Source organism: Perissodus microlepis, chromosome 17 (genome assembly GCF_051167445.1).
Source record: "Perissodus microlepis isolate ML-2025 ecotype Zambia chromosome 17, ASM5116744v1, whole genome shotgun sequence".
In the NCBI taxonomy this organism is placed as follows: domain Eukaryota; kingdom Metazoa; phylum Chordata; class Actinopteri; order Cichliformes; family Cichlidae; genus Perissodus; species Perissodus microlepis.
In genome coordinates, this window is record NC_140477.1 from 9,389,598 (window position 1) to 9,396,580 (window position 6,983).

The window sequence follows — 6,983 nt, forward strand, 5'->3', positions numbered from 1 at the left end:
TTTTAAGGTATAAGATGTGGATATATATGTGGCAGTTGTGAAATTTTGGCTCCTTTTATCAAATACTTTTCAGAATGCCTTTTTTAATGGTCTGTCAACTCACTTCCAGCATCTGTTTTTGCTAAGGCAATGTTTTAATGTGAATATTTCAAAAACTATTAAAGATAAAAGCCTGAAATTTTCACTGGCTTTTCTTAATATGAAAATGAATCAGTAGATATAGATAAAATATAACAAAGGCATAACAATAACAATGTATGATTTTCAGGTATATATTTTAAAAGTATTGCATCTGTCATTCTAGTGGTCAGCATGCAGATTGCCTAATCCCTGTTTGCCTGTGGTAGTCGTGATGTTAGGGTTGGGGAATCAGGGTCATGTATCAAACAGTAACTTGGCCTTACAGACTACTCACCTGAGACTGCTTTTCCCTTTTCATTCATTTTGACTGTTTTTCTATATTTATGTCTTGTACAGCAAATTTAATCTCAGTGGTTGTTGCATTTCATATGCCTATCAGTACATTTTAAGCTCAATCTGACTTTTAAGATTCCACCTAGACAATCAGCGTGCCTACAAACTGGGTGCTGGAAATGGAAAAAATATGCAGGTAGTTTAAAATTGGAAGGGGATGGATGGGGCTTAAAAAAAGATTCTGATATGTAAAGCTAACATTTCACAGCAATCATTATACATGTCGAAGTTTAAAACCATACAATTTTCATGAAAATCAGAGGTGCTTGAGCAAAAAATGTTCTTAAAATGTGAGATTTGAGATGCAGAGGCCAACAGGGGGGAAAACTACATCTGTGACTTTGTTGATTCCACCAGACCGCAAGCTTTGTGTGTAAGCTTTGTTCAAATTACACAAAGAATAAAGGTGAACGTGTGTGTACGTCAGTCTTTAAAGGTTAATGATAATAGTGAATTATGGGGACATATTGAAACTATGCAGACTCCTAATTTAAGATTTAAAAAGTCACTTTAAATCCTATGTAAATCTCATTTCCACTCCAGATACAAACCGTAACGTCCAAATAGTGGTAGACTTATTGTTTAAGGACAGCCACGTATCCAAATGCGTTTTTATGGAGGTAGCAGGTACGGTCACAATCATTATTACTCATTGAACATTCAGCCACTTTTATACGTGCAGTGGTATTTGTATCTCGTAGAATTTTCTGATATGCCGTGGCCCCTGTGACTGGTTTTTGGTCACTCTTGTGCTGCTTTTATTTATTTGTGTGCAAACACTTCTGCATGTGAAAAACCTGGGCCTAGTATAATCTGTCAGTTTAAACGTTTCCACTCTGAGACATAATATGAAATTTTTACCTAAGAAGAATAGATCAGCTCACTACTCCTGCAAGGGCAGGAGAGAGAGCTGAGGACTGAGCACTTGAGGGAGCCCAACCCGATAGAAGGAGTCAGCCAGGTAGAGAGAGACCATATTCTTTTAAGTCCTCAAACCTCAAGGTCTGCTTTCATGCACATGTCACTGCAACAAGAAGTAATTGGTGGCTGGCTGAGCCACACACAGCAGACAGGTCAACAAGGATGAAGACCAGGAAAAGGGAGGCAGTGCGAGAAGAGTGGAGCGCTTTTGAAATTCAGCAAGTGCGAGAGCTTGCTTGACTCCTAACTGATTGGGGTCAAGGAGGTTGTGTTGTGGCTGGTACACAGAAGGCTGGTTAGAAGAAGGCATGCTCAAGAGTTTGAGAAAAAGAGTTGGATTTTGGTATGTAGGCCTGACAGCAGAGGGGTCAGGAGCTGGCTTCTTGGCCTGATTGCAAACAAAGCGCTCCCTCACAGATATAGGGAAGGACAGAAGGTCAGCGGCAGTGGTCTGATGAAGGGGATGCTGTTGGAGAAAGTAGCTGGTTGTGCCAGAAAGAAATTTCAAGAATTTGTCAGAGTGCTGAAGAGAAACGAGAACTTGTGTGTGGGTGAGTCTACTGTCCTCATGTCCCCCTCCATGCTTTTATTCTTGGACTTTACTGTAGTAGCTTTACATGATTACATTCAAAATAATCCTTAATTTATATTTGAGACTTGGTGCACCCCCTTTGTTTATATCCGATCTGAAACAAGCTACTTAGAAGAAATTATTGCATCAACACGTGTTTTCCTCATTTGTGGTGGTGAGCATCACCAGGATAAAAATGCATGACAGAAAAATAAGGAAAAGAATAAAAAGTCGACGTAAAACATTGAAAAAAATGTGTTTGTCTCAGCCACACCACACAATATACTTAGAAATGTCAATGCACAGTCTGTGCACAGGGCTGAGAAACATCTCATTATGTAACGCAGTGCAACAACCAAGCTTCCATATGGAAACAGGGTGTTTTGGGCTTAAACATCTCTATCCAGAATCTAACTCAAATCCTTTTTCTTCATAACAAATTCATGCCAGGGGATGCTCTCTAATTAACTAAGCCCAGTTTGCATCTAAATCAGAGCTATGACTCTATCAGTGGCACTCTGGCTGTACCCTGCATGGTGTTTGAAGATGGGCTTTAAATCTTGAAAGCATCTGTCAAATCTCGACACCACTGCCTGGAAGAAAACAAATCACTGCTACAGCTGAAGCACGTGTCGGGGATTAATTGCAGAGTTTGGCTCTAAATGGATATACAGACCTACAACAGTGGAGAAAATGAATGGGGAAATACAGATTATGTAGGAAGAAGAGCAAGAAGAGAAGAGCATGCTAATGCTTTTCTTCCAGTTGGGACCATCAGCAGCAGAACCACAATTAAATTACACTATACTGAAGGTCATTTGTGTTTCTGCCTGATCAGCACAACAGGCAGCTGTCATGATTAACACTGAGACATGAATACTTGAGTGCTCAGTAGAATTTTAAATAAGGACACATACAAAGTGTTCAAAAGAAAATGTTCTGTAAATGAAACAAGTTGCTGCCTGGACAGGACAAGGGGGAAAATAACACTTAATGCTTCAATTATTTAACATTTCAAGGAGCAATGTATGTGATATAAATGCCCTTTTTGCATTATTTTAATTCTGTTGATAGGGTGCATACGGAAAAGAAAACAGAATTCATTTGGTGGTATATCTTCTACATTTGTCCACAAACCTTCAGTGAGTCCATCTGCTGTGCATTATAGCATTGCTAAAACACACATGCATTTATGTTCGAGTAGAAAGTAGTCCCCTTGAATCAATACTGTTTGTTATTTATTCCTGCTGTCTTACTCTTTGTATTTTACTCCTGCACCATCCGTAATGTTGCTGTGCTTGCACAAGGACAGTAAAGGGCTATTCTATTCTATTCCATTCTTCTCAATGGCCGATTTTTGCAACTGCAAGTTTTGCACTGAGTGAGCAGAAACAGTCTTCTAAGATGAGTCCATGCCGCCCTGCAGAGTCCTTCCTTCTGCCCACCTGACTCTCACTTGGACCTTTCTCAAAGGACTCCATCGGCTGTTGTCGTGTCAACGCTCGTGAACATCTTCCGATGGCTTTCTGGCACTCGAATCGTCTCAAGTCAATCGGAGCCTCAATCGGAACTGTCACTGCAAGAGCTGCGTTTGGCTTCAGCGCTTTGCGTGGTTGCTGACCTGAAGTGTATTTGCTGTTGTTGTCGTTCACGTGCTGTCAGTCACTCAATCACCTTTGGCCTCAAGACATTTTATCTGAACAGCAGAGGTGGAAAGACAAAAGTATTCTACTCCAGTAGAAGCACTATTACTCCAACATTAACCTCCTAAGACCCGAACTCTTTCATGGCATGCATTTTTAATTTCTCTTTGCTATTTGAGCTGATTGGGACCTGATGAGTGTAAAAACTAAGAATTACCAGATTTTTTTATACATGATTTTTGTTTCGTGGAAAAATGAGATCCACAAATGAAGACATTCGTTTTAAATTTCTAGAGAACAGTGGCAGTATAATGTCCTCATAAGTGGAAATCAGGCTCTTGTAGAGCAAAATTTTGCATTTTGGTCAAGACAACCCAAAATGTGTTGTCTACATATGTGGACGTCAGGTCCTAAGAGGTTAAGAACAATCAGTGCTCTTATAAATGGGCTTCAGCAAATGGAAAAAGTAGTTTAATTCAACTGTACTCAAAGTATTGCCTTTTTTAAACAGGAGAAGTTGTGGGGGGAGAGCATGTGAATGTCAGATTGGTTGTTTGTGAATTTTATCAAAGGACTGGAAATTTCAGTGTAGGAACTCGGGAATACACGGCCATGCAGGACACTTGCAATACTTTGGAAGGTCATTTCAGTGCACGCAATCCCACAAAACTGGGTGTCACAAACCACACAAATGAGGCATCGGCTGGATTCTGTAGAGCATCCTTCTTTTTTTTTTTCTCTCCTTGCCTCGGAGAGCCGTGGCCGCGGGCTTGGTCTCAGTGCAGCAGCTAATCAGGAAAGCAGTGTCAGCTGGACTCGGCCTGTTTACAGGAAGCAGACACAAAGAGACGTTGGCAAATGTCACGCACAAATATGTGCTGAACGTGTGGCAGAGTGTGGAAATTGTGACCGTTTCACACGAGTATCAAACAAATAAGTAAGCGTCGGAGGCTCAGGCACTGCTTTGCGCTCCTCATTGCCACGTCACGCTTTGACACTTAGACGTTGACGATGAAGTCTTCGCCCATCTCCTGTAGGATTCTCTAAACAGCTCAGCATGTGTACGCTGCATTCACAGAGTCCGGACTGAGATGTGACGCTGAAGTCTTCTTTGCCCGAATGGGGACTGGCTGTATTTGGGTCTGGCGATGAGCTGCCATTGAGGATTCAGTGTGAATAAAAGTTCTCGAAAAGCAGCGTGTTCAGCCAGGGGAAAGGACAAAGACCCCCACCAATCAGGTTCATCATGAGCTTGCCAGCATCTGCCTGTGGCACACGTCTGAATGCTCTCGCTGCCATCACGCCGCTGGTGCCGTTTGCGTGTGCAGGGGTTTCCAGTGGTACCAGGGCTCGCCTCCATGTTGCTGCAAAGTCATTTAAGCCGTCTGCTGGATGTCTACCCTGTGAATGCAATGTGTCCATCCCTGTGCAAATACGCACACACGCACACGCACACACGCAGACACACACACACACACACACGCAGACACACACACACACACGCAGACACAAATGCAGGGGGAGCCCGGGAGACCCAACCCTATCCCATCCGTGCGCCTTACGGGCTTTCCTCCCCTTGCAGGTGAATATGGGATTGCGTGGACTGAAATGACCTCCCAAAGTATCGGAATCAGCATGGCCATGTTTTCCTGAGCTCCGACTGTATTTGCCTTCCTTTGACTAAAATCACCAACAACTAATCTGAAATCTCATTCCTCTTGTTAGCTGTCTGCCACGTTCTACTTCAATGTGCCCCAGTCTGCCGTAATTCCAAAGCCACGGTGACCTGTGAAGGAATACCTATTGTAACCACTGATCTCTCTCTCACACACTTACACACACTTAGACACACAGTTTGCAAAGAGAAGGCAAAGGAAACAAAAACATAACAACAAAAACAACAACAAAAAGCAAATACAGAGAGTTGATGTTCTTCTGACAACAGTGGGAAGGCAGCGTAACGAACTCTGCCGCATTCATGACAAGTTAGACCACAGAGTCAAACATCAGACCCAGGGGCCAGAACAGGCCCATCACAGATTCCAGTCTGGCCCACTGAAAACTGAGAAGGGATGCATAAATGTGGGACTTTTCACTGGATTTTTTTCCGTTCCACAGCTTACAGAGCTCCTCCACAGCCACGCACAGCACACTTGAGTAAAGGAGTCATGGGTCATGAGCAACCAGAACTTTGTCTCTAATGTTGCGCCTGTAGTTTGTGCATTGTGAGCCGAAAGACTGGCGCTTGTGTTGTGTATAAAGAGGCAAATCACAACAACAGTTGCCTGAAGGTGCTTTCTGTTGTAAAGTACAGCCATACAATTATCCAAAGAAAACAGAGACAGCCCCAACAGTCATATTACACCTGTCCCCGATCACCATCACCACCACTTATGAGCGAGTGCTTTGGCGACATGTGGGAAGGGAAAAACTCCCTGTTAATAGGAAGCAAGCTCCAGCAGAAACTGGCTGAGGGAGGGGGAGCATATCCCAAACTATATGCTTTGGACTGGGGAGACAGACACCCTCTCTGCCTTTACCATCGTGCCTAAAACTTGTCTTTTTGACAAACTGGAAGCTGGCCCCACAGAAGAGGGGCCTGTAGGCTCTGCCTCCTTTCTACTTTTACATACATGTGTGACATTTGCAACATGATATTTGAGATAGTCATTCCAGATCATCTGACAATGTGGGACAGCCTCTAAACTGATTAAAATATATAAGTCAATCATTTATTTGGCAATTAAAAAACAGTATGCTTTAAATATGTCCTTTGAAATTATGACGTTTCTTTTTTTAATTTAATAAGTTAATTTCAGTAGTGACTTACTTCAAATCAGTTATGTTTAGAACATTAATACAATTGGGAACGATACATTAAGGAGGTTGATTCTTGTTAAGATACTCAAACACTTTTGTTAAGCCCCCTGCATGTGCATGTTTGCACACACATAACATTCAATGTGCATGTGCAGAGTTTGAGATTTAAAAAGCTGTTTGTTTTATCAGGAGTTCAGCTTAAAAGAAGCAAAATTGTACATGATTTAAATTTGGCCAAACTCCCATTCAAGTATTTGAAAGGAAAGGATGTCAAACTTGTACAGACTTCAGTGTCAAGCTGATGTGAACTGAGGATTTTTACTGGTCATGAGAGCCGGATCTCCAAACCACAGACCAAACAACTGTTTTCAGTGGAACTGCCCACAGTGTCCAAGCCAAAAGGCCGGGAGCATTCTGCTTATTTTCTAACGCTCATTGTGCACCATAAATCTGTCACCCAGACTAATGTATGCAATACAGAGTTCTGCTCCTGAAGGAAAACTGTTGGCAGATAAGGTCTGAACTGTAGTTCATGCCATTGTGCACCCACCTAC